The following is a 5,000-nucleotide window of genomic DNA, read 5'->3' on the forward strand; positions in this document are numbered from 1 at the left end:
TCGATAAGACAGATAGATAGATTAGATAAATAGATAAAGATAGATAAGGGTTCGATAGATATGTATTTAATAATCCTTACGTACATGAGAATATCGTAGAAAATATTTGAACTGGAAGATCGTTCATTCAATGTCATCGGATAAAAAAGAGATTTCTTACTTCAACATTTAATCCGACTAACGATTACGAAACTTCAAGAATTTCGTCGTATTCGAGTGTGAAAAGTATGAAGGAAGAAGAAGAAGAAGAAGAAGAAGAAGAAGAAGAAGAAGAAGGGCAAAGCCGCTTGAGTGAGTCAGTGAGTATGACTGAAAGAGAGAAAAAGAGAGAGAGAGAGAGAGAGAGAGAGAGAAAGAGAGAGAGAGAGAAAGGACTTGCGTAAGGACGATGTTGATCGTTTCCTGCGAAATTGTTAGCTTCTTACTTGAAAGGACTGTAAAAGGATATAAAGAGAAAGAGAGAGAGGGAGAGAGAGAGAGGGAGAGAGGAACGTCGAATAGAGTGAAAAGGAAACTGGTAGTTCTTGCACGCTCGTGTAACAGCACCCGGCAAAGGTCTCTCTCTCTCTCTCTTTCTCTTTCTCTTTCTCTTTCTCTTTCTCTCTCTTTCTCTCTCTCTCTCTCTCTCTCTCTCTCTTTTTCTAGCTATGCGAATGCTCATTGTGCGACATTTTTAATTTCCAGCTGGTTGCACCTTCAGCCTTACACCCTCTTTATCGCGAGCGAGCAAATCCACCCCCCTGGTGAAGCTTCGGAATTACTTCACGCGTGATAAATTCTTCTCTCATTCACGTACCGTGCAATGCAATGACGAACATGGCGTTCGTCATCATCGTTTACGTCGTCATCCTCGTCCTCGTCGACTTCATCGGCATCGTCGTCGTTGCCGTCGTCGTTGGCGTCTCTGTTACGAGCTTGCTAAAATCGCGAACTTTACTAACGTTCTCGCGAGTTTCAAGAGGTTAAGGAAGAAAGAGAGAGAGAGAGAGAGAGAGAGAGAGAGAAAGGGAAACTTAAATTTGCGAAAAGAGAAATCAGAGTGGGTGAAGCAATTTAACATGACCGTTCGACACTCGGAAAGGTAACGCATTGTAAAAACTTTCGTCTTGAATGAAAAAAAAAAAAAAAAAAAAAAAAAAGAAAAGGGTCTAAGGTACTATATATCAACAAAAGTATGTAGTACTTACTTAGGGTATAAATCTGTGAGAAAAGAAACGAGGGTGCAAGGCCAAAGTATATACTACGTCTGATCTCTCTTTCGAGAATAATTTTCTTTTCGACGTTCTCGTCCTTCCTCCTCACCGCCATTATCCGCCGTTTCCCCGTTCCTCTCTTCCTCCATCTCCGATCATTCCCAATGTCGTCGTTAATATATTCTCGAAATTGTTTTCATTTTTTCTCTCTCTCTCTCTCTCTCTCTCTTTGCTCTCTCTTTGCTCTCTTTCTCTTTCCTTTCTTCTTTTTTTTTTTTCTTTTGTTGCGAACGAATATACGGAGATAAATGGGTATTGACAAAGATATGAAACGTTAGTTCAATGTTACTCAATGTCATTTCAATCGATCGTACCATGTTTTGATACATATACGTATATATATATATATATATCGTACTCTCGACGACTAGAGAAATATAAACAAAGGACAGAGAGAGAGAGAGAGAAAGGAGAGAGAGAGAGAGAGAGAGAGAGAGAGAGAGAGAGAGAGAAAGAGAGAGATAGAATGATCGAGTTCGTTCTAAATCGTAAATCTCACGAATGTGATGATAGAGGAGAATAGCGATGGTAGTGGGGAGGCTTTTAAAATGGGAGTAAGGAGTGGGGAGTTTGCTATTGTTTCCTGATCCTCTTTCAGATTCTTCCAGTTCGCGAAGCATCACGAGAAGGCGACAAACAATGCTGTATAGTACCACGAGTTGATGGAGAAGAGAGGAAGAAGGAGGAATAGAAGGAGAAGGAAGAGGAAGAAGAAGAAGAAGAAGAAGAAGAAGAGGAGGAGGAGGAAGAGGAGGAGGAGAAGGAAGATAAGGTGGGTGAGGAGGTGAAGGAGGAGGAAGGTTTTGAGAAGGTCGTATTTCACGGGGATTTGAACCGAAGACATTTTCACCCGATAAATAGATGATAGGCCCGGCAGCGGCGTGTTATACACGACGGCCGATCCTTATTATAAACTCTAACTAGCTGAAGCCTCCTCTCTCTCTCTCTCTCTCTCTCTCTCTCTCTCTCTCTCTCTCTCTCTCTCTCTTTATACTGCCTACTATAACCTACGTTGGTACTTCGAGACGACGGGGTACGACGATATACTTGATGGGATTCCTAGCCGATGGTGCGTACAATCCTATCTTGAATCCCCTCTTCTGTCTATCTATCTATATATCTATCTCTCTCTCTCTCTCTCTCTCTCACTCGTTGTATGTTACGCTCTTGTTTCCACGGAACCATTCGCATCGTCTTCGAGAGCTTCGTTCGACGTTAAGTCGAGATTCTATCGGTTTATGATGAGAAACCCCTTCAACGCAACCCACTGTGTCGTCTCTTCATTGTTCCTCATCGATGTTACACATTCCACCTCTCACTCCCTAACCTTATTCCTTCTCCTCCTCCTCCTCCTCCTCCTTCTCCTCTTTCTCCTCTTCCTTCTCTTTTTACCAATCGATCAGTGATTTTATATGACTCCAATAAAATGTCAAACTTTTATATCACCATAAAGGAACTTTTTATAATTTCATTTCTAAATTGGCCATTGGTCATAATAATTACGATTATTAAATACGAATCCGATTTCTTCGATTATAACGAGATTATTATTACGCGATCGTAATACGTTGAATTATTAATAATTAACCGCAAGGCGATTTAACGATACAAATTAATCAATTATGTCCCCTTTTTCTTTTTTTTTGATTTCTATAAAAGCTTTTTATAAGCATGTTCGAAGCATCCGACCGATAAATTTCATCTCGCGGAACTCTCGTTAGAAACGGGTCGATGGTCGAAGGTCAAAGGAAAAGCTCATTATTTACAGAACAATCATAACATCAAAGCGGACCGATCGTGCTACTCACGGTATCTCTCTCTCTCTCTCTCTCTCTTTTTCGAAGAAGAAACCAAACTGAATCCGCTCTTTTCATTATCAATTTCTCTATCTCTCTCTTTCCCTCTTTTATATCTTTCTCTATCATTCTCTTTCAAAACCGGCATAGGGAGGACATCTGAAAAACCTTGAATCGCATTTTCCCTTTCGTTTTTTCCTTCTCTCTCTCTCTCTCTCTCTCTCTCTCTCTCTCTCTCTCTCTCTCTCTCTCGATTGTCAGCCCATTGGATTATAAAATGTACGTTTCTTCGTATTCGTACATATTTTTCTTCGGTTAGAATTCAACGAATAGAGGAGATAAACTCGTGTATATATATATACATATATATATATATGTTTATGTATATGTATGTAATATATCATACATGTATGGTATCCCATACATATCCAAAAGACTGACGCGTATCTCGCGTTCTCGCAAAAGCGATGGTCCTCTCTACACGTTGAATGTCTACAGGAAGTTAAACAAAAAGGAATACCCCCGAGGGGATGTGCCCTCTGAATATTCTGAATCGATTAAATAATCGAACCCTGCCATCTAGTTCTCTCGGCCGTCACATCTTTACACGGTCCTGCCCTTCCCTGTCCTTCCCTGTCCTTCCCTGCCCTTCCCGTTTACGATACATAGAAAAGCGTACGCCAATACATTGATACACGGCTGGTTTAGAGAAATGCGTCTATAAATGTACGTACGTACGTACATACGTACCTATACCTTTTTGTATATATATATGATGTCATATTTATCTATGTATGTACACGTGCATATGTATATATATATATATATATATATATACATATATATATATATATAAAAGCGTGCATGGAAGCGAGCGAATAAGCAACGCGCCCTGCCAGAAGCATTCACTCAGCTTCTTCTTTTCATATTCAAATGGTACCATTGACGCTTCAATGAATAATACTCAATGATAAATTTGTGGGCGTATTCAGGATGGACCACGGGCGAGACCTTGAAACCCAACCGCGGCAAACACGCGCTGCAGTGGCACGTTTCAATGTGGGTAGAAAAGAGATAGATAGGTTAAAAAGAGAAAAACAGTGAGATAAATAGATATAGAGGAAGAAAGAGTAAGAGAAAGAGAGAGACGGATATGCGTTAGAAGAAAGAGAAAAGAAGATCATGGAAGCCGATCGTACGTTAGAGCCGGTGCTCCTTCTTTTTCTTTTTTTTTTCTTTTTTATTCTTTTTTATTCTTTTTTATCTTCTTTCTTTCTCTTTTTTTTTGTTTTGTTTTTTTTTTTTTTTTTTTTTTTTTTTTATGGAAGAGATCACAGCAAGAGAAGGTGGCCGCTCGATACCTCGCTTTCTTGGCCGTTGAACTTCTTCGATATAACGTTTGCTCTCCCTATTTTTTCTCAACCATACACGATTCCTTCTTTTAAATGATCCAACTGCTTCTCTTCTTTCCTCATCCTACTCCTTCCCTCCCTCCCAAACCTCCTCTCCTTCTTATTTTCTGATTCCTTTCAGAAAAGGTCGGACCTTCGAACTTTTCTCTCCCACCCAGCCACTCTCAACCTAATATCCACCCTTCTAATCCCTCACACGCCGTGATTCCTTCTTCGTCTTTTTTGGATCAAGATGAAAAAAAAAAGAAAGAAAGAAAGAAAGAAAGAAAGAAGAAGAAGAAGAAGAAGAAGAAATCGATTTCAATGAGCCTGCCATTAACGCGAACGATTATTCTTTACTCGTTCATTCTTAAAACGAATATAGAGAAAGAAGGGTCTGTTGTCTTTTTCTTTTTTCTTTTTTTGCTTTGTACTTTCGCTTTGTTTACGAGAAAGTTGTTCCACAATTATATTCACGTGCTCGTCCCGTTCTTTATATTTCGTTCTCTTTAAAATACGATCTCGCTCTGGTCGATCTGGTCGGTCCTGTCGTTCGTTCC

General features: G+C 39.8%; 1 protein-coding gene and 1 long non-coding RNA gene across 10 annotated transcripts in view; one reads left to right on the plus strand and one right to left on the minus strand.

Annotated features, from left to right (window-relative positions):
* The window catches only part of LOC118445198 (uncharacterized), a 9,528-nt gene extending 8,199 nt beyond the window's left edge, over positions 1-1,329 (minus strand). The window contains exons 1-2 of one of the 4 annotated variants that reach the window (XR_004839176.2): positions 1,188-1,230; positions 797-918 (exon numbers count right to left, since the gene is read on the minus strand). This is a non-coding gene — a long non-coding RNA (uncharacterized LOC118445198). Of the gene's footprint in view, positions 1-796; positions 919-1,187 lie in introns of all 4 variants that reach the window. The other 3 variants (XR_004839172.2, XR_004839173.2, XR_004839174.2) reach the window with 3 other exon arrangements.
* Positions 1-5,000, plus strand: part of LOC118445199 (uncharacterized) — a 271,029-nt gene that overhangs the window by 190,554 nt on the left and 75,475 nt on the right. Inside the window, exon 6 of one of the 6 annotated variants that reach the window (XM_085662506.1) lies at positions 1,852-2,025. The exons of 4 other annotated variants lie outside the window; for them this stretch is intronic. The gene's annotated coding sequence lies outside the window, so the exon portion shown is untranslated. Of the gene's footprint in view, positions 1-1,851; positions 2,026-2,248; positions 2,323-5,000 lie in introns of those variants that run through there. One more of the 6 variants, XM_085662505.1, reaches the window with a different exon arrangement.

Source organism: Vespa mandarinia, chromosome 18 (genome assembly GCF_050613455.1).
Source record: "Vespa mandarinia isolate Hongniang chromosome 18, ASM5061345v1, whole genome shotgun sequence".
Classification (NCBI taxonomy): Eukaryota; Metazoa; Arthropoda; class Insecta; order Hymenoptera; family Vespidae; genus Vespa; species Vespa mandarinia.